Source organism: Pinus tabuliformis, chromosome 3_2 (assembly GCF_031772625.1).
Source record: "Pinus tabuliformis cultivar Carrire ecotype Pingquan chromosome 3_2, CPIR1, whole genome shotgun sequence".
NCBI classification, from domain to species: Eukaryota; Viridiplantae; Streptophyta; class Pinopsida; order Pinales; family Pinaceae; genus Pinus; species Pinus tabuliformis.
In genome coordinates, this window is record NC_142302.1 from 877638503 (window position 1) to 877661706 (window position 23204).

At 38.8% G+C, this 23204-nt stretch overlaps 1 non-coding gene across 1 annotated transcript; it reads left to right on the plus strand.

The window, feature by feature from the left end:
* Window positions 1–21054: 21054 nt before the first annotated feature.
* On the plus strand, window positions 21055–21125 carry TRNAC-GCA (transfer RNA cysteine (anticodon GCA)). Its single transcript has one exon. It is a non-coding gene; the product is annotated as a tRNA-Cys (tRNA).
* The last annotated feature ends 2079 nt before the right edge of the window (window positions 21126–23204 follow it).

Genomic DNA, 23204 nt, shown 5'->3' on the forward strand with positions numbered 1-23204 from the left:
GAATAATGAAGAAGAATCGATCAAGAATAAGTCACAATACCTTACCACTCTCCACTGACAAAAATCGGTCCAAAGGTAGAACCTCAATCAGACTTGATCTCAGATCAAGTTGTTGAACACCATGCATCCTAGACATAGGGGGTACGGAAGTACACGATGTGTCCATTAGTAGGGCTATGGTTCCTGTTAGCCTCGAGGTGTAGCGCTGCTATTTTGAAGGCTAAAGGGAGGAAACGGTCTGTTTTGCTGCCGCGGAGAGGTTCCCACACAATCCGTCACCCCACTTTTCTCACCCGTCCACTCCCATTCTCGTTCACTCATGTCCTAACCCAACCCTCACATCATAACAAAACCCACTTTTGCCTTGGCCCTACGTGAATTAACCCATTTTGCCCCAAAAACCTTACCTCTCCACCTATATGCGCCCTTTGCACATTTCTCGAGGACATCCCGTACCTCCATGTCCCCCCACCGTTGATCTTCCCACCGATCTGATAGTCTGCACTTCACCCGACCGATGTGATGTGCTCGATCAATCATCGTCGTTAGATCATTCCTGCCAGATCTAATGGATATCGTGCATATCGCTCGGGCAATAAGCGAGAAGGATACCCACTCGATAAAGTTGGTTTCCTCTCTCTCCTCCGCTGCTACATGGCACCCGATGAATGGAATCGAGCGGGCTCTGACCTTTACCGCCTACCACCCGATATAAACCATTCCCAGTTGGGTATAACCGCTCCCGAGCGTTATCTTTCGAGCGCCACCTCCGCCCGATAGTCGTCCGATCTACCCATCCAAGATCTGACGGCTCGGACTTATTTCACTCTCGCCACGACTCAAGCCTTCGGCGATCGATCTCCTCTGTCCATTCCTCCCAATCTAATAGCCCTCGTTCACGATCACCTCAGTTCGTCCTCCGCCGCCCGACCAACATCCTGACCGTCAATCCATCCCATCCAACAGCCCATGTGCCCCCATACCCCACTTCCCATCAGTCCCCCGGGGAGGAAAGTTGTTGGCTCTGTCAGTGTTTTTTATAGTCGGACAATGAACTGAAATAACAGAATACATGGTCGAAAGGGGAAAAGACAACAGCACGATGCAGCCAAACCAACAGAAATGGTCATAGAACATAACTGGCATGAATAAGCCACCTGACAGCATGGCAAAATTACCAGAAGTTGGTTATTGTGTTTGTTAGGAAAAGAGACCTCTGAGCTCATGTTTGCCTAGTTATGGCATCAAGTAGTTAGAAGACAGAGGGGGTAGATTAAGACATCTCGAGCCTCAGAGGGTTCGAGAGCATTGTAAAAAGTCTATAAATGGCTGAAAGTTCGAAGTATTAAGGGTTCAACTTTTGGAGACTGTGGATACTTTATTCCTCTTAGTGTCTCATCTTCATTCTAGTTATACAAGCTCCTTTTGCTACTACATGTTCAATTTCCATCTTCTCCTCTGTTCTAAGCTTGCACTTGAATGGGTTATTTAGGTTTTCTTATGTGTCTAATGCCAGATAACTGTCATCTTATCTCTGCGTTGATAAATTAGATCTGCAAGCTTCATTTACTTTTTGTAGCTAGCCATTCATGTGTTTATATATGCATCTGTTGGTACAGTGAGGATTCTCCACCTATTCACTGAATCTATAAACTATTGAACATTAGTGGTCTAAAGCCTTGTCAAGTTGAGGGTGTTCATGCATGTCTTGAGTGGAAACAGAGTTGAAACAGTCATCTGACTTGATCCAAACCCCAGTTCATTCCAATAGTTCAGAGAATGATATTGAAGATTTATATGTTACCAGGCATCTCCGAGCTACAACCTAGGAGAGTTTCTTGGAGTGATAACAGTTCCTATCCACTTTTCCCAACTCATTGGCCAGATGAGATGTAAGTCCCATGAGTCCTAGACACATGGGTAGGATATATGTTGGGGCATCCGCTAGAGAGGTGAACCACTCATTCTATGCATATATCATCAATCATAGGGGAAGGTGAACCACTCACCCTACACGTGTCATCAATCATAGGGGAAGGTGAACCACTCACCCTACGCACATGTCAACCATCATGGGGTATCACAGGGGAAGGTAAACCACTCGCCTTGTACACAGCGCACTAGTAGGGGAAGGTGAACCACTCGCCCTATACACAACGCACCAGTAAGAGAAGGTGAACCACTCACCTTATGGTCACTCATAGCTCCAAGAAGTACCCCAAGCCAATAGTTGATTGTGTCATGGAGAAATCTCAAGAGATTCTTAGCAGCAATCCTAATAATGTGATTAATCCGAAAAACATTTATCTACATTATGGATCACAAAAGTTTTAGATCTAACAGCAATCCAATGTATGTGATGTGGCTCAACCATATATTGACTCAATGTATTCACAGCGAAGTATATGTCCAGACGGGAGTTTACTAAGAACATCAAGGCCCCCATAAGTTGTCTATATTCGTAAGGGTTTGACAATTTGGGCCCAGTAGCACTACCACATAGCTTCTTGAAGTTCAATGCCATCGGAGTAGACAAATACTTGCCATCCACCATCCCACGTCTCTGGAGCAACTTCAAAATGTATTTTCCTTGAGAAAAGAAAATCTCACTTAGATTTTGCCAAACCTCCTGTAGAACCTCTATTTTACACCTATTTGTCTACCATTTTCCTCCACTTTTCCTTATCTTTCCTTCACTTTTGCCTCATTTTCACCATAAAACCTCTCAGATCATTACATTCAGTGTCAATAAGCATGATCAAGCAAGTTTTGCTAATGGATGACTATTTGTTTAGTTTTTGACTTACTTGCAGGAATCCCGCAGCTATCTGATGATCCCGCAGCTATCTGAAGATCCTGCAGCCTTTTTGTTAAATACTATGATCCACGTGTCGGTTTGCTAGATGGGCCACATGGGCACTCAAGTATCAGTGTGCTCGAGGTTCCTGTCCCTTTGTTCCAGCCATCCACGTCACTTTCACCCATGGTCAAAGCTGGTTTAGCCACGGTCAACTCAAGGTGGTTTAAACGGTGTTTGAGAGTTGTTTGGTCACGGCACCTTAAATGGTGATCTGTCTATGATCTACGGGTGGCAGAGGACGCAATCCAACAGGGGATTTATTATCCATGTCGACAAGAACCACTGAACTCGTCCACGCAACCGTGATGTGTCCAAGGACCATTAATACGCATACTGTTTTATTGTTTTTCTGTTAACTAGTTGTACGCGTAGGATAACTTAGAAGCTCCTATAAATTGATGCGTCTGCGTACGCTCAAAGAACTTTTGATTAGTTGTATTTTGCTGCACTCGTGTTGAATTTAGAAGCGTTTGAGAACTCTGTTTTCTAGTGCTATTCCAGCACTCTGTTTTGTAAACTTTTTGCAAATGGAGAAATCAATATAGCACTGTTTTGAAGTTTCCAGATCTTTGAGTTCTCTTGTGGCTGAATGAACAGAGGGCCCCTGCTCATCTCAGCCTTTGTAAAGTATTTCATGTGCAGCATTTCATTATTTTCTCATTTGTTTCCTTAAGCATGTATAGTTTTATTTACTTGTTTTCCTTTATTTTCAGCTGATCAGTGTTATTTCTTTGCAGGTTTCTTTTAGCCCGGGATTTATTTTTATATGTGTTGTGTTTGCTTTACAGCTAATGGTATTTGAAGTTGACAATTCAAGTGCTTCCTTTGTCTTTATAGTTAGTTTTTAATCTTATTTCTCAAAGAGCTGTTAACATACATGAATGATCTTCATCATAAACTACTATCTTTTAAGATCAAAATATCACTAACTTGCAGCTTGTTTGGGTGCTTTTTGGACTGTTCTTAAGCTACTTTCTTTCCGTACTTTACACAGTACATGTGCTTTGAAGTATTGAGTTAGAAAGAGTAAATCATTACCACTAGTCTTTAAAGTAGAAGTTTTTGATTTTAAAGTGCTTCCTAGACTATTTCCTCACTACTTTCTAATCATGCTTTCCATAGTACATATGGCTGAAGTAGAGAATTAGAAATAGCAAATTATTATCATTAGTCTTTCAAGCATATTTTTCTCACTTTTATAATTCCACTTAAGCTACTTTCTTTCCATGCTTTACACAGTACATGTGCTTTGAGGCATCGAGATAGAGAGAGATAATCTTTATTCTTGGGTTTTAAAAGTGATTTTCTTTTTCTTTTATTAGCAGCAACTTGAACGGTGTCTAGTGCCATTGGTAGTGGTCATTTGCTTTCAAGTTTATTTCAAGTCATTTCAATTTCATTTATTCATTCCAAGCATTTCCTTTCAAGCAAATAGTTAGAGATCACTCAACACACACTTCCACTCATTTAGAATTCACTCTACACACACACCATCACTCACTTGTTTATAAATTCTCATTCCATCTAGGAGCATAATTAAACCGCAACAACACCCCCAACGATAAGAAAAACTCTAAGAGGATACTTAAGTACATATAGTACACCTTCACTTCATCAGCTTACGAGCCCCGGGTTGACAATAAATACTAGCAATTTAGATAACACTAAATTGACTAAACATTTTGGCGCCGTTGCCGGGGAAGTGAAATTAAGTAGCCATATTCTTAGAAGAAAAAAATATAAAAAAAAAAAAACAACAACTTCAAGAAAAGAAGTTAATAACCTATCTAAGTATGCTCTCCTCTTGCACTTTGAAGTGATCTGGAGGATCAGAAAGGAGAAAGTTATTAATCTAATAGTTTCTTGAGTATGCTCTCTTCTTGCACCTAGAGTGAACTGGAAGATCAGAAAAAGAACTATTTAACTTGACTTGAGGATAAAATAAAAATGACATGCATAGAGCTAGAGATTCTAGGGGAAGGTTTTTAGCTAGAGCTCGAAGTTCAATTTTTACAAGTCCATCTGCTTCAAGAGATAGACAAGAGATACCTCCCTTATCTCCAACCGAAACTCCTAGTCCTGAAATTCAAGAACCAAGAGTTGACTCTCCTATACCTTCTATTGAGTTTGAACTAGGAAGAGACTCTTCTCTTTCTCCTACCAGACAACCAATTGTAATTGAGGAAATAGACTCACCTGAAGAGGAGGAAGAAATCTCTTCTCATTCACCCTTTGTAGAAGAACCAGAAGATTTTGAAATCCCTAGGAGAATCATCATGGCAGAAGAAGAAGGAGGAGGTAGAGGTAGAGGAGGAGGAGGAAATAACAATAACAATGGAGGAGGTAGAGGTCCCATTGGAGGAAATAGAGATGGGGATAACACATTTGGGTTTCCCATTGTTGATGAGGACTCCCGAGCCACCATGAAAAACATATCACCATCTGTTCTCCCAAATTTTCATGGATTAGGAACTGAGGACCCTGAAACATTCTTGTTTGAATTTGAAGTTGTGTGTCGAACTTATGACTATCTGGATGATACTCAGAAACTCAAACTGTTCCCATCAACGTTAAAGGATCAAGCTTTGAAATGGTTCATGGGGTTACTTACTCAGTCCATTAGGACCTGGGATGAAATGAAACAAACCTTTTTGGATAGGTATTTGGACTATTGTATGCCTACTAATCATAAGGATGAGGTTTTTAAAATGATGCAAAAAGAAGATGAGAGCTTAGAAGATTTACTTGAGAGATTTCAATATAATTTAAAAAGAGCAAAAATGAGCACCTTGGATGAAGAGACCTTAAAAGCCCTCTTATTAAAAGCCATTAGGGATGAGTGGATAGATATCTTAAACATGATGGGGAAAGGGGATATTTCTCAACTTCCTCTCAGTGATATAGCAGAACTATGTACCCATCTCTCAAGAGGCAAATCAAAAACTCAAAAAGGGCCTAGAGATCCTTCTCTCCTTAGGGCAAATAAATCTGCAACAGGATCAGTGAGTAGGGCTAAAATCGGTAATATGCTAGATGAATTTAAAACTGACATCTTAGGGAGTCTTAGTGAACAAATTGATACCCTTAAGATTCAGAATAAACAAAAGGCAGAAGCCGAGGCTATGACCATTTTTTGCCCGAAGTGTAGAAAGAAGCATGCTTTAAGGGAATGTCCCTTGGAAGCACAAGTTGTGGAAACCTGTGTAATTTGCTCAGAAACCCATGAGACCAAGGAATGTCCTTCAATCCCTGGCCTCAAAGCAGTCTTTCAAGAAGATCCAAGTACGCTTGAATCTCTTTGTTTTGTTGCAAGGAAACCTTGGCAGGGGCAGCAAAATCAAGGGTTTAACAACTCTATGAATTTCCAGCCCCCACCAAATTGGAATCCTTGGCAACAACCTTGGTCACAACCACAAAATCCTTTCCAAGCATGGTTGCAAAGCATGCAAATGCAAAATCCTTATGGGAGATTTGCCCAATTCTATCAATATCCTCAATCCTTTCAGAATCAGCAAGCTCCCCAACTTCCAAATCAAGGTCAACAATTGTCATTACCATTCCCTCAACAACAACCTCCTCCACAAAATCAAAATTCTCAACTCTTGTTACAATCTCAGCAGAGGCCAAATCAACTTCCCTCTCAACCTCAACCAAACCCCAATAATAGGAATCCTCAAAATGCTTATGTGATGGAAGGTCAACCACTTATGGAAGGTCAACCATTCCCTACCTATATGGTTGTCCCTCTCAATGAGGTCCAACTCAGATCACGTAGAATCTTAGACCAACCTTCTACAAGTACTCAACAACCAAGCATTTCTGAGGAAGAATCTCTCAAAGCCAATAAAGGTTCTGAAGTATCCCTTCAAAACCCAAGCATTAAAGAAAAAGAAAAAGAATCAACTCCCTTAGTAGAGCAACCTACATCTTCAGCTATTCCTCCTTTTCCTGAAAGATTGCAAATTGATAAAGGAGTGGAGAAGCAGATTTGGTTGCCTGACTATAGCTTTCTAGATGAATTAAAAAATGTCTGTATCAAGATCCCCTTGTTAACAGCCATTAAGGAGATTCCCATTCTAGCAAAGACAATAAAGGAGATGAGTTTGAAAAAAACAATAAAAAGAACCAGAGACACAAAAAGGATACATCTAGTTGGAAAAATTGCAGACATTATGATGGGTAAAATTACCATGCAAAAATATGTAGATCCCGGTAGCCCTATTGTTAAAACTCATATTAATGGGGTTGAAATCCCAAATACTTTGATTGACTTAGGAGCCGCTATCAAAATTATGAGTAGACAGACCATGGATCAGTTAAAACTTCCTAATCTTCTCTTTACACCTACTTTGCTGCAACTTGCAGACAGATCAATCATTAAACCTAATGGTGTATTGGAAGACATTCCAGTCTCACTAGACTCTTGGGAGTATCCAGTTGATTTTATGATTTTAACTCCCAAGAACAATCTAGGAGGACATCCTCTTATTTTAGGAAGACCTTGGCTGGCCACAGCTGATGCTTTCATAAGTTGTAGGTCGGGAGACATGTATATATCAGATGGTAATTCTACCAAGAAATTCAACTTGTATCCTCCCGCAAAGGCAATAACAGAAATAGGAGAAGATGAGTGGATTAATGATGAGGAAACTCTTCAACCTGTTCTAACCATCTCTGAAATCAGTGAGGACAGTCAAATTCTAAATACATTAGAAAATTTTGAGGCACCTTTAGAATATGACTCTTCACAATTCCAGTTAGATGCAGATATTGAATATCTCTCCTCTAGACAAATGTCTCTCTTCTCAATGGAAGAGTTTGGTAGTTCTACAGTTGAAATCTTTCCAGGAAAAACATTAAACATTAACAAAAACTTGGAAAGACTACAACAAGAAGAATTAACTAAACTGTTGCAAAAACATTCCACTGCCTTTGCATGGGAATATACCGACATGAAAGGAATCGACCCTAAGACTTGTATTCATCATATTTACATTGAAGAAAACAGCAGACCTATTAGGCAGCCACAAAGACGGATGAATCCAAATCTTAGGGAAATTGTGAAAGAAGAACTTCAGAAATTGCTCAAGGTAAACTTCATTTACCCCATTTCAGATAGCCAATGGGTTTCTCCCTTGGTTATAGTACCCAAAAAGAATGGTAAATGGAGAGTTTGCATTGACTATCGAGAATTGAACAAGGCAACCTTAAAGGATCATTTTCCTCTACCTTTTATTGATCAGGTATTAGACACTTTAGCAGGTAAAAAGTATTTCTCATTCTTGGATGGTTTTAGTGGTTACAATCAGATTCAGGTAGCACCTGAAGATCAAGACAAAACCACCTTTACTTGTCCTTGGGGGACTTTTGCCTATCGAGTACTCCCTTTTGGTTTATGCAATGCACCAGCCACATTTCAAAGGGCTGTACTAGGAATTTTCTCAGATCTGATTCATGATTGTGTAGAGGTTTACATGGACGATTTCACAGTCTATGGTAATACATTTGAAGAAGCTTTGGCAAATTTGGAAAAAGTATTGGTAAGATGTAAGGAAACAAATCTTTCTTTAAGTCATGAAAAGTGTTTTATGATGTTTACTGAAGGGATTGTTTTAGGACATCATATTTCAGGAGATGGAATCAAAGTTGATAGATCTAAAGTAGAAGTCATCTCTAAGTTACCTGTTCCAAATTGCCAAAGAGATGTTAGAAGTTTTCTTGGGTTTACTGGTTATTACAGAAGATTTATTGAAAACTTCACAAAGATAGCATCCCCTCTTTTCAAATTACTTACCAAAGATTGTGAATTTAAGTGGGATCCTGAATGTCAATCTGCCTTTGAAGCTTTAAAGTCTAGAATATCTGAAGCACCCATTTTAAGGGGTCCAAATTGGAAACTCCCTTTCCACATTTCTACTGATGCTTCAGATACAGCTTTAGGAGCTGTTTTGGGACAAAAGGATTTGATCCCTTATGCCATTTATTACACGAGTAAGAATTTGACTCCTACTGAGTTAAATTATACTGTTACTAAAAAGGAGTTTCTAGCCGTTGTTCATGCTATAAACAAGTTTAGACACTATATAACCGGCTATGAAACCTTTGTCCACACTGATCACTCTGCCATTAGATACCTCATGAACAAACCAGTCACTAATGGTAGAGTTACAAGATGGCTTTTGCTTTTACAAGAATTCAACATAACTGTGTTAGATCGACCAGGTAAGCAGAACACAGTAGCTGACTTCTTGTCCAGAATCCAAAACACTAATGAGGACTCTCCGGTAGAGGACAAATTTCCAGATGAGTATTTGTTTGCAGTAACTACCAAGACTCCTTGGTATGCTGATATTTCTAATTATTTAGTTACTGGAAAATTACCTTTACATTTATTTCCTAATGAGAAAAGGAAAATCATTCAGGATAGTTCACTTTATTCTTGGATTTCTAATGAATTGTTCAGAACAGGGCCAGATTTGATGATCAGAAGATGTGTACGAGAGGATGAGATGCCTGACATCCTTAAAGCATGTCATGACGAACCTTGTGGCGGACATTTTTCTGATAAGAGGACTGCCTATAAAATCCTTTCATCAGGATATTATTGGCCTTCTCTCTTTAAGGATGCAAAGCAATATGTTAAAAGGTGTGACAGTTGTCAGAGAACTGGGAGACCAACTCTTTCAAATGAAATGCCACTACAGCCACAGGTATGCATCGAACCTTTCGAGAAATGGGCTCTAGATTTTGTTGGACCAATTAATCCGCCATCCAAGCAAAATAGATATATACTGGTTTGTACTGATTATGTTACCAAGTGGGTAGAAGCTATAGCATTAACTTCTGCTACTGAAAATTCAGTTGTTCAATTTCTTTTCAAGGATATTTTCACTCGTTTTGGTGTCCCAAGAGAAATTGTAACAGATCAGGGAAGCCAGTTTACATCAAGGATGGTGGAAAAGCTGATGGAGGAATATAAGATTAAGCATAGAACATCTACTCCATACCATCCGCAAGCGAATGGTCAAGTAGAATCTACAAATAAAGTTCTTGAAAGCATCATCACAAAGACTGTTCATCTTCATAGAAGAGATTGGGCAGAAAGGCTTCCTGAAGCCTTAGGGGCCTATAGAACTACATGGAGGAACACTACAGGACATTCTCCCTATGAACTTGTTTATGGGAAGGAAGTCCTGTTCCCCATTGAGTTCCAAATCAAAACCTTCAAGACAGCAGTTCAATTGGGGATGAGCTTAACAGAAGCCCAGAAGCACAGAATGGACCAGTTAAATGAACTAGATGAAATGAGACAAGATGCAATTCTAAGAACCGATCTAGTTCAGCACCAAAGAAGCAAATGGCATGATCGACATATCAAAGAAAAGAAGTTTCAAAAGGGTGATTGGGCACTCTTGTTTGATTCAAAATTTAAAGACTTCAAAGGAAAATTTCAAACTCATTGGCTTGGGCCATATGAGATTGATGAAGTCTTTAACAATGGAGCAGTTAGAGTGAAGACTATTGATGAACTTCAAACTCCCTTTATTGTGAATGGCCACCGGTTAAAAGTCTATCACAAGCCACTCTCAAGAGAGGAGTTTGTTAAGTTATTCCAAGGCGATTCTGAAATGAGGCTGGTGGAGAAGAATTCTTCTCCTCCATCAGCCTAATCTCTGTTTCTTTCAATTTCAATTTCAATAAAAAAAAAAAAAAAAAAAAAAAAAAAAGAAGAAAAAAATGAATAAATTTATGAACCTGAAAACCAATCTCTGATTGGCAGTCTCATGCAGAAAACATAAGGTGAAAATCAGGGTCACCTGACACCTCATGTTTTCCAAAAAAAATCTCTCTCTTTCTTTCATTTCCATTTCATTTATTTCATCTCACCATTTTCTTTCATCTTACCATCTTCACTTCACCTCACTGCTTTTCACTCATTCATTCATTCATTCATTCATTCATTCCATTTCACTTCATTAATAAAGTTTTTTTAGGCAACTAAAGTATTTTATGCAGCTAGAAGACTTCATTACAGTTTCTGCAGCCATTTGACAATCCTGCAGCCGATTAGCTTTCCTGCAGCCTTCTGTACCTGCACAAGAAACACAATTTGCCTGAAGAAAATATTTACAGTTCAAAATCATCAAAGACAAGGAGAAAAGATCATGTGCTAGCAATAAAGTTAACAAAAGGTTAGTAAATCATCAGAAGCCAAATCAAATGTGATCCGAGGTATGTTCAAAACTCTAAACCTATGGTTGTTTCATTATGCGAACTTTCTGGGTTATGTTTTGTTGGCCACTAAACGTAATGATTACCCATTTTCTTTTTCCCATGCGACTACAAATCTCCGAATCCTCCACGTCTACCAGCTCATAATAACCACGATTTTTGAAATTACATATGGCTGTTTCGGTCATTAAGGTCCTATACCCTAATGACGTAACCTACCGCATTACGTCTCTCAGCTCTCGTTCCGCAGCCATGTGTCACTCCACATCCGAAATTGGAGAATGTAGCCGTTCCGTTCGTCATTTCAAAACCCTCTATGTTCATAACACCCTATTCCTCGCCATTATCTCCCTTGTTTCGTTTTCACTCACTACGATTACCTTCATAAACCATCCTCTGTTTTCCCTCTGCCGTATAGCCGTAAACCTGTAATACAGTCGTATTACGACTGTTAGTCACTGTTTTTACCGTGTCCACGCTAATTCCACCGCTTAACTCTAAATTCAAGCCGTGAATTCCCGGTGTCTGAGACTGTTTATGCACCGTATACCCTCTGTTCCACAGAGTCTGAACAGAGACCGAGAAGTTACTGTGTGAAGTTACGGAGTTACTGTGTAAGGTCACCATCAAATTTGTGTTTAAACAAAGCTGAAGAGTCGATGGGAAAGCTTCTGAGGGCTGAACCGGAAGGTTCGAAATTCTTGGAGGCATATCCACAGGTTGAGGAGGCACTACAAAAAGCCAATTGGTTACAATGTATCAGAAAGTTTAAGGGCTACCATAAGGAAGTAACCAAAGCCTTTGCAAGATCGTTTACGGATAAGGACAGCCAGGCAAAGGTGGGAGATTTAACAGTTACAGTCAGCGAAGGAAGCATAGCAAGGGCTACCTCTCTTCCACAAACCGGTGAACGTTGGTTCAAAAACCGGGCAGTCCAGGATCAACAATGGAAGCGGATTTTTAAAAACCCAGGTATGAACACAAGTGTTTTTACCAAAGGCATCCCAATTTCCCATGTTAAAGAAGAATGGAAAATTCTATTGTTATTAGTACAAAAGTTTTTCACCTGTGAAGGGAGATTTGGAGTGTTGTATGTCTATCATGGTAAAATTATGCTGCAGTTTCAAGGAGAACATGATATAAACCTTCCTTATTTCCTATTTCAAAGCCTTAGGAAAATGTGTTCCATGGCTCAACGAAATCCACGAAATGTAGAAGCTTACCTCTGTCACCATGGTCTTGTAAAGTTATTGATAGAAGAACAGTTAAAAGAAAAACAAGACACATGGGAAAAATTCCTTGTAAGGAATCATTTTGCAGAGCCTGGAGAGTCTTCTATACCTAGAAAGAGCAGAAGGAAGAGAAGGGAAAGTATCTCTGAGACTGATGTCTTAGAAGGACAAACTGTAGAAGAAATAGAAGTCCATCATCCTGAACCTGAGATTGAACCCACTGAAGACAGTGCTCAAGAGGTCATCTCGGAAACCCTCGCTGAACTTGCTAAGGAAGCTGCCAAAAAGAAAAGAGAGGACAAAAAGAAACAAAAACAAGATAAGGGGAAATCCATAATCCGAGAAACTGACCAGACCCCAGAGCATTCTAGTGGTGAAGAAAGAGATAACCAGCCTTTAGCACAGAGGATAACTAAACTCCATGAGAAAACTGCCCTCTCTGAGAAAGTAAAAGCTCAAAAACCAAAGGAAAAGGCACAAAAAGAAACACATAGTGCTGCCACTGTAAGAAGGAGTAATAGATTGCAGAATAAAAGGAAAGCCACGAGGACACTCTTCGTTGATCTTAGCACACCTGAGAAGGGTGCTACACAAGCAGACCTTGAGGATAGTCCATCATCACGTGAGGCAGCTACTCCTCCAAGAGAAGACAGTCCATTTCAGCCGGAGTTTGAAACTGAAATTGAACATGAATATAGTCCAAGGAAGTCACCAATTGTTGACCCAATTCAACAAGAGGTGTACAACTATTATGAGACATTAGAGCAAAACACTGCTGGCCCAAGTAATGTCATACCTCATGAGCAGTAAATAGATTTACTTAGACAAGAAATCTATGAACTGGAAGTGCTGAACCGTCACATTAAACAGAGAAATGAAGAAATGAAGTAGCAAGCTGATATTGCCAAGGCAATCCAAGATAATACCTATCTTCACATGAGCATGTGGCAGAAGAAACATAACAGACTCAAGAAGAGATGCAGAAGGCTGAACAGAGCCTTAATTAATTTGAAATTCAGATGCATGTTCAAGAGGCCAAAGGTTAATGTTTCTACACAAAGGAAGAGAAGGAGGTTGGATGTCCTAGCTGAGGCATCCCAGCAGATGGACTGAATTGTGTTTTCATTGCATGAGGACATGCAATACCCTCGGAGTGGGGGTATGTAGAACCTCTATTTTACACCTATTTGTCTACCATTTTCCTCCACTTTTCCTTATCTTTCCTTCACTTTTGCCTCATTTTCACCATAAAACCTCTCAGATCATTACATTCAGTGTCAATAAGCATGATCAAGCAAGTTTTGCTAATGGATGACTCTTTGTTTAGTTTTTGACTTACTTGCAGGAATCCCGCAGCTATCTGATGATCCCGCAGCTATCTGAAGATCCTGCAGCCTTTTTGTTAAATACTATGATCCACGTGTCGGTTTGCTAGATGGGCCACATGGGCACTCAGGTATCAGTGTGCTCGAGGTTCCTGTCCCTTTGTTCCAGCCATCCACGTCACTTTCACCCATGGTCAAAGCTGGTTTAGCCACGGTCAACTCAAGGTGGTTTAAACGGTGTTTGAGAGCTGTTTGGTCACGGCACCTTAAATGGTGATCTGTCTATGATCTACGGGTGGCAGAGGACGCAATCCAACAGGGGATTTATTATCCATGTCGACAAGAACCACTGAACTCGTCCACGCAACCGTGATGTGTCCAAGGACCATTAATACGCATACTGTTTTATTGTTTTTCTGTTAACTAGTTGTACGCGTAGGATAACTTAGAAGCTCCTATAAATTGATGCGTCTGCGTACGCTCAAAGAACTTTTGATTAGTTGTATTTTGCTGCACTCGTGTTGAATTTAGAAGCGTTTGAGAACTCTGTTTTCTAGTGCTATTCCAGCACTCTGTTTTGTAAACTTTTTGCAAATGGAGAAATCAATATAGCATTGTTTTGAAGTTTCCAGATCTTTGAGTTCTCTTGTGGCTGAATGAACAGAGGGCCCCTGCTCATCTCAGCCTTTGTAAAGTATTTCATGTGCAGCATTTCATTATTTTCTCATTTGTTTCCTTAAGCATGTATAGTTTTATTTACTTGTTTTCCTTTATTTTCAGCTGATCAGTGTTATTTCTTTGCAGGTTTCTTTTAGCCCGGGATTTATTTTTATATGTGTTGTGTTTGCTTTACAGCTAATGGTATTTGAAGTTGACAATTCAAGTGCTGCCTTTGTCTTTATAGTTAGTTTTTAATCTTATTTCTCAAAGAGTTGTTAACATACATGAATGATCTTCATCATAAACTACTATCTTTTAAGATCAAAATATCACTAACTTGCAGCTTGTTTGGGTGCTTTTTGGACTGTTCTTAAGCTACTTTCTTTCCGTACTTTACACAGTACATGTGCTTTGAAGTATTGAGTTAGAAAGAGTAAATCATTACCACTAGTCTTTAAAGTAGAAGTTTTTGATTTTAAAGTGCTTCCTAGACTATTTCCTCACTACTTTCTAATCATGCTTTCCATAGTACATATGGCTGAAGTAGAGAATTAGAAATAGCAAATTATTATCATTAGTCTTTCAAGCATATTTTTCTCACTTTTATAATTCCACTTAAGCTACTTTCTTTCCGTGCTTTACACAGTACATGTGCTTTGAGGCATCGAGATAGAGAGAGATAATCTTTATTCTTGGGTTTTAAAAGTGATTTTCTTTTTCTTTTATTAGCAGCAACTTGAACGGTGTCTAGTGCCATTGGTAGTGGTCATTTGCTTTCAAGTTTATTTCAAGTCATTTCAATTTCATTTATTCATTCCAAGCATTTCCTTTCAAGCAAATAGTTAGAGATCACTCAACACACACTTCCACTCATTTAGAATTCACTCTACACACACACCATCACTCACTTGTTTATAAATTCTCATTCCATCTAGGAACATAATTAAACCGCAACAACACCCCCAACGATAAGAAAAACTCTAAGAGGATACTTAAGTACATATAGTACACCTTCACTTCATCAGCTTACGAGCCCCGGGTTGACAATAAATACTAGCAATTTAGATAACACTAAATTGACTAAACACCTCCAAGCCTAGGAAGTAGTGTGTCAGTCTTAAGTCCTTCATCTTGAACTCAGAAGCCAACTCCCTCTTGCATTGATAAATGAGAGTGTTTTAACCTGTCGAAAAGAAATCCTCTACATAAAGGACCAAAATCAGAGGCATGTCCTTTTCAACCTTGAAGTATAGGTTAGGATTAGCATCGCTCCTCATAAATCCCTAGAAATCCTCTCATACCAAGCCCTAGAGGCTTGCTTCAACCCATAGAGGGTTTTCTTCAACCTGCATATGTGTTTGATCTTGTAATTTGAACCTCTAAGGGTGTTCCAAGTAAACTTTCCCCTTAATCGAGCCATATAGGAAAGCAGGGTTAACGTCTATTTGATGTAGGCTCCATCCTTGAGAGGCAGTGAGAGAAATAATCGATCGAATAATGGTATATCAGGCAATTGGTGCAAATATCTTGTCATAGTCGACTCCTTCCCTTTGAGAGAAGCCTTGAGAAATGAACATGACCTTATACTTTTCAACACTCCCATCGGCTCCATGTTTTATTTTGTAAATCCATTTAGAGGTGACCACGGACATGTCCTTGGGTCTAGGCACCACGTCCCCGACATCATTTTTTATGATAGATTCATATTCCTCATTCATCGCATCCTTCCAGATTTGGTTTTTTATGGCTTCTTCGAACGTACATGGCTCAGTTTGAACAATAGTACTCATAGCAGCTAAGTACCCTTGATACTTGTTTCACTTCTTACTTTCACGAAATGTCCCTCTTGGAGCAATATGTCTTTTAGCATCTTCAAGAGTATCTTTGAGCCATATGAGTGGTTTCCTTGAGGTAGAGGAATCACCAGGGGGTGGATCAATGTAATCCATCGGGCCTTCAACATTGGGCATAGGCCCATTTGTCGGAGGTTCATCCTATTTTTTTGTAGCAACATCATTATCTTTCCTTGGGATAGGGAGATCTTCAGCTTTCCCAAGGGTAGTATCTTCATCGAAGGTGACATCATGGCTTACTTCCATTTCTCTTTGACCAGGCACATAGATTTTACATGCTTTTGAATTTTCACTGTAACCCAAAAATATACCTTTCTTCCCAAATGCTTCTAACTTGCTTCTTTTCACTTTAGGCACATGAAAATGCACGGGACAACCAAATATTCTAAAATGAGAAATATCAGGTTTTTTACCAGTGAAAACTTCTTCAAGTGTCTTGAAATCCAATGCTTGTTGCGGAATCCTATTTTGAACATACACGACAGTGTTGGAAGCTTCTCCCCATAAGAACTTTGGTAGACCTTGATCATGGAGCATGGCATGGGAGGCTTCCATGATTGTTCAATTCTTCCTTTCAACAACTCCATTTTGCTCAGGAGTGTATGGAACGGTTGTCTCTCTCTTAATGTTAGTCTCTCTGCAAAAGTCATTGAATTCATTTGATTCATACTCGGTTCAATTGTCAGTCCTTAATATTTTGATCTTCTTCCCTGGTTGATTTTTCACCAAGGCTTTGAAAAAATGAAACCATCAAAACACTTCATCCTTCTTCTTCAAGAAACAGATCCATGTTTTGTGAGAGAAGTTATCCACAAAAATTGCATAGTATAAGTATCATACCAATGATGTTTCGGGTAACATACCAGATAGGTCAGAATGGACCAATTGAAGAAAATCAATAGTTTGGCTTTCACTTGACGAGAATGGTCTCCTTGTAAGCTTCCCATCTGCACAACCCTGACAAACCCCTCCATGATTCATGTTGAACTCAGGGATACCTGTGACCATCTTCCTTACCCCATGTAAGGCTTTGTAAAAGGTGGGCAAATCTTCAGTGACATAATTCAAATTGAAGAGAATTATCACAAGTCAAGGATCCCCAAAGACTTCCTCCAACTTGATAGAGACCATCAACCCTAAATCCAAATGTAAATGCATCTTTAGGGTTTCTTTTCCAAATACGTATCTTTCCATCAATGAATGCTATCTTGAAGCCTTTATCTTCCATCGCAAAAATAGACATCGAGTTCTTCTTCAAATCAGGCACATACAATACTTCTTGTAGATGAATTGTTTGACCTTGATTTTTAAGTGAAGAGTGACTACCTATCCCTTTCATGGGGTGGGTGATATTATCTCCAATTATGATCTCCAAATTAGTCTTCCTTTCAATCAAATTTGCAAGGGCCTCTTTGTACCAAATGAAGTGCCTTGAGGCTCCACAATTAATCAACTGATGATCCAAAGTATCTGGAGGATAGCCAGTAAATAGAGTAGAAATAAGATAAATCTCCTTTTGGTTTTCTACAACATTACTTTCCTCAAACCTAGAATTTCCACTCGAACGTGCATGTATTTTCTCATCAACTTGATGACTCAATTTCGACATATAAGCTTTTCCTATTGTAACAGGTTGTTCAAAAACATCTCCTGTTCTTCCATCAATTAATCTATGTTTTCCAGGATGATCTGGTTCGAATACCCATGGATTAGCTGTTTGCTCACTAGCTTTGTAAAGTTCAGGAAACACTAGTTTTCTCGAAGCTTCTCGCTCGTATTTTTCGTCAAAAGGTGTTATTCTATAATGTTTGTTCATCGGGTTTCCTGCTAAACCGGGCAAACATTCAAAGATCTGTCCTACATTCATTCGTGAAGGTGCCCCTAATGGATTCAATACCATATCAACTGGTATTCCATTTTGCAAATAGGGCATATCTTGTCCGGGCAAAACTATTGAAATAATACCTTTATTACCATGCCTTCTAGCTACTTTATCACCCACTTGTATCTTACGTTTTTGTGATATATATATGTGTATTGTTTCCGCATTATCACCGGAATCATCTACTCTATTGATCCATCTCACGTCGATAACTCGACCCCTTCCACCTATAGGTGCTCTGAGACAATTTTCTCTCGCAGTGGATACCTCAATACCAAATATGGTTTGTAATAATCTTCCTTCTGGGGTACATAATGATTCTTCTATTGTTTGAGGCGTTAATTTACCTACCAAAACATCACCTGTTTCTATCCAAGATCCTAGCATTACAAGACCATTTTCGTCCAAATGACGAAGTGAATGAGCATCTAAATGAGGTATTTCTCTAGTGATTCTTTCAGGACCCTGGCTCGTCATACAGATTTCAATCATGTATCTTATGATATGGAAAGAGGTATAAATATCTTCATATACCAGACGTTCACTAATGAGTATTGCATCTTCAAAATTGTATCCTTCCCATGGCATATAAGCTACTAAAACGTTTTTTCCCAAAGATAGTTCTCCGCCTACCGTAGTCGCACCATCCGCCAGAATTTGTCCCTTCTTTACACATTCCCCTTGATGAATTTTAGGTTTTTGATGCGTACAAGTATTGGTATTAGAACGTTGATATATAACCGATTCTGTTCGTACAGTGTCTCCATTAACCGATGAAGTTATATTTACAGCATCGATATACTCGATCCTTCCCTCTTGTGTAGCTATAGCTACACTTCCTGAATCTAGAGTTGCTTGACCTTCCAACCCAGTTCCGGCAATGCACTTCTCGGGTCGAAAAAGTGGAACTGCTTGACGCTGCATATTAGAACCCATTAGAGCGCGATTCGCATCATTATGTTCGAGAAAAGGAATAAGGGAAACTCCAACGGAAAAATATTGGAAAGGAAAAATACTTCTGAAATGGATTTGCTCCCATGCAATAACTATAAATTCTTGTCGGTATCGAGCTGGAGTAATTTGTTCCTCTTGAATTCCTTGATTTAACACCAAAGAATTTCCCGTAGCTATCCGATAGTATTCATCCTCATCTTCTCCCGGTAGTAGATAAACCATATGTTCTTCTCTCGATCTCTCGAAGATCTTATAGAATGGACTTTGTAAAGAACCACAATCACCAATCTTTGCATGAATAGATAATGATGCAACAAGTCCAGCATTCATTCCTTCGGACGTATCGATTGGAAAAATACGCCCATAATAACTGGGATGAATATCCCGTGTCCGAAAACTAGCAGTTCGCCCTGATAAGCCCCCACGACCTAAATGGCTCAATTTTCGCCCATGAGCTATTTCCGTCAATGGATTAGTTTGATCCAAAAATTGGGATAAGGGGTGTGAACCAAAAAAATCCTGAAAAGTTTTTTTTAATAGAGTTGAAGTGACCAAGTTCTGAGGAGTTGATCTGCGCTTGGTTGCTCTGTGTATAGTTCTTTTAACTGCATCTTCTAAACGACCTAGAGCTAATCTAAATTGATTCTGTAATAAATCTGCTACAGAACGAATCCGTCGATTTCTGAGGTGATCTATATCATCGAGTGTACCCATTCCAAATTTCACCCCGATAAGGTAATCCACAGCAGCCAATACATCTTGTGGTAATGAAAAAATATCGTTCTCAGGTATATCAAGGTTCAGTTTTTGGTTCAGATTTCGTCGACCAATCTTTCCCAATTCACATCTTTTTCGGAAAAAAATTTCTTGCAATTCTTTACATAGAGACTCGGAAAATACCAAATCGCCACTTATACAGTAGAGTTTTTTATAAAACTCCAGAATGGCTTTTTCCCTCGACCATAGATATTCCTCCCACTCCCACCTCTCCTTCTTCTTCAATAAAAATAAAAATCTTTCGGGATAGCGAGTATTGTCTAGAATCTCTTCGAGATTTAAACCCATAGCTGATAATAGAACTGGAATAGATATTTTTTGTTTTCTGCTTACACAAGCCCATATCCTTTCTCCCACATCGATCTCTAATTTCGATCTTCTTCCCCAATCTGAAATCAAATTGCCAATATATATATATATATATATATATAATTAATTCTATTATGGTCTAATTCCGAACAGTAATAAATACCAGGACTTATTAATATTTGATTAACTACGACTCTGTAAATCCCATTTACTACAAATGTTCCATGGGAATTCATTAAAGGAATATTTCCGAGAAATACAGTTTGTTTCTGTATCTTCCTACTATTCCTCCGAATCGATCTTGCTGGTACATATAATTCAGAGTAATATGTAAGGGACTGATATACAGCATCTCTCTCTTTGATGAAAGGTTCTGCTAATTCATATTCATTACCGAAAAGCCTGAATTCAATTTCTTTATCTATATCCTCAATTTTTGGAAAATTATGAAGTTCTTCCATCAAGCCCTGATCGATAAAACGACAAAATCCTTCAAATTGTATCTTACCAAATTCAGGGATTGTAAACGCTCCCTCATTTTCATCTAATCGCATTGGAAGTTTCCCATCTGTAGAAAAATCTATTAAATTATTCCCGATTGATCTATATGGATCAATCCGACAAAAAAGATTCGGATGTATATTCAGTCTTCACTATATCCCATGAAATTTTACCCATATCCAGATATACTTCCAATAAAAAAAAAAAGGATAAGGAAGAGGTACTTTGATACTTTCTTCCAACCACGTGAAATGGAGCTATGAACGAATGAATCAAACCATTCTTAAATGTTAATCTCACTTAGAAAATTTCCTAATGAAAATAGTCAGATCGAAAGAAAGACGGAGAACAAATTAGATCCATTTCCTTTATGGTTGACTTTAGCATACATCTCATACTATACTTAAAGGACGGACGAATGACTTGAAAGGACAAAAGATTCGATCTGTCCATGGGATTCCCATATCTCGGCGACATAGCCAAGCGGTAAGGCAGAGGACTGCAAATCCTCCATCCCCAGTTCGAATCCGGGTGTCGCCTTGTTGAGGTAAGTAAATGGAAGGAAAACTCTGTATTTCCATTATAGAACCTCTGGAGACATATTGGTACATATTACCAATATAGATAGTGAGTTACATACATTTGATCCCGATTCCGTCGTGAATGTACGACCCTCGAGTTAGTCATAATAACTTGTTGGTCAATGAACAAATGGATTTATTGATCTCTCATATCAGCTCGAACGTCAATAACGTTCAGAATGCAAAGGTGGTCATTTCAACTTCAACTTTGCACTATGGTTAATAGTTCCCTTATCATCTCGATGATGAAATCATTATTTTTTAGAGAACATGATCCGTATGGATATAGTCGGTATAACTTGGGCTGCTTTAATGGTAGTTTTTACATTTTCCCTTTCACTCGTAGTATGGGGGAGAAGTTGGCTATAATGGTAATGCTTAAGAATCAATTATTGCGTTCCTTCCATATCATGCATGGTAATATATTCTGTTCCATAAGGATCCAGTAATATTGAATCTTCGTTCCAAATTGAAACACTCTACATGGAATTATTTCCTCTTTATCCCCGTAAGGGATGTACGTAATCCCTTATCATTATCATTTTCCTATGAAAAATCTTATTTTCTTCAACAGGTTTGAATTCATTAGTTCTTTTCTAGAATGAGTCGATAATATCATTTCTTCCACTGAAGAACGATCTCTCTTCTCTTTCTTAGTAGGAATAGAAAGAGTCCCTGTTTTATCGGATGGTTCCGAATTGAATTGATCGGATCTGATATGAATTCCGTTCTCGGAAAAATATGGGACATAAGTCTAAGTCATAGATTCCTTTGCTTTTTCATATACCATTTCAAGTGCTATATCTAACATGTGCTAGATATAGATGTTCGTACCGAAAAAAAGATGTTCAACTTTGATCCTAAAGAATCCGCAAGTACGATCAGAATTAAGTCTGTCTGCATTGGGTCTATTTTTCCAAGAGCAGGAAGAAGGTGATGTGATCAGCTCCGCTATTTTATGGTACGAGGTCCTTCATCCTACATTTACCATATATGGATAAGTACCATTAAGATATATTTATCCATATATGGGTGTAAAAGAAGTAGTGCAAAAGAAAAGGTTAGATATTCTTTTCCTCCGTACTACTTTTTTTTCTTTTCAAAAAAAATTAAAAGCAATCCCTACCCTGTATTGTTGTAATACAATAGATCCACCCTATATTGTTGTAATATAAAAGATCTCATAACCTATTTTATACTTATGATCTGGATCATAAAGATCTATCTAGTGATCAGCAATCAATTGATTTTCATCAAAATCAATTGCTTCCACTGCTTGCACTGGCCGTTTTGACGTAAGGGATAAGTAGAAAAGCAGTAGGAACTGCAAGGAACAGTAGAACAACAATAAATGCAAGGGTATTTACTTCCATGATCTCCTTATTTTAACTTTGTTCAAAAATAGCTCGAGATTTGATCTCATTTTGATCTCATTTTGATCTCATAGAGATGAATGAATCTTTCTTTCAAGATCCATGAAATAGATGTATGTCATTGATAGAATTGGTTCGAGTAACGGAATCTAACTAATGGATTGAATGAATTCTTCGATGGAAATAGTATAACCTAATACGATCACTTTTGATAAGACTAGTAGTAAAAACTTACGTGCATCAGAAAACGTTCTGATCAACACATGTCTGGTATAATTTCGAAAGAATAGGATTCGTACGAATAAGAACCTTATGCTCCTCCAGAAGACGTTCGTCAGACATGAGAGATATTTTGCTTGGATCTCCACGATTTAGATGGAATTGTGAATCTATCCCGCTTCGGTGATGATATAGAAAGAAGTATCCCATATCGAATTTATCCAGAGGCCCACCCCATGACCCTGGAATGATAAGGACTAGTCCGTCCAGATCCTGACATGATCATTCACAGTTCACTTACTATTGGATCGGGACTGACGGGACTCGAACCCGCAACTTCCGTCTTGACAGGGCGGTACTCTAACCAATTGAGCTACAATCCCAATACAGTACAGTTCACCTACTATTAGATAATATTTATTTCATGATAGGTGCTAGATAGGTCA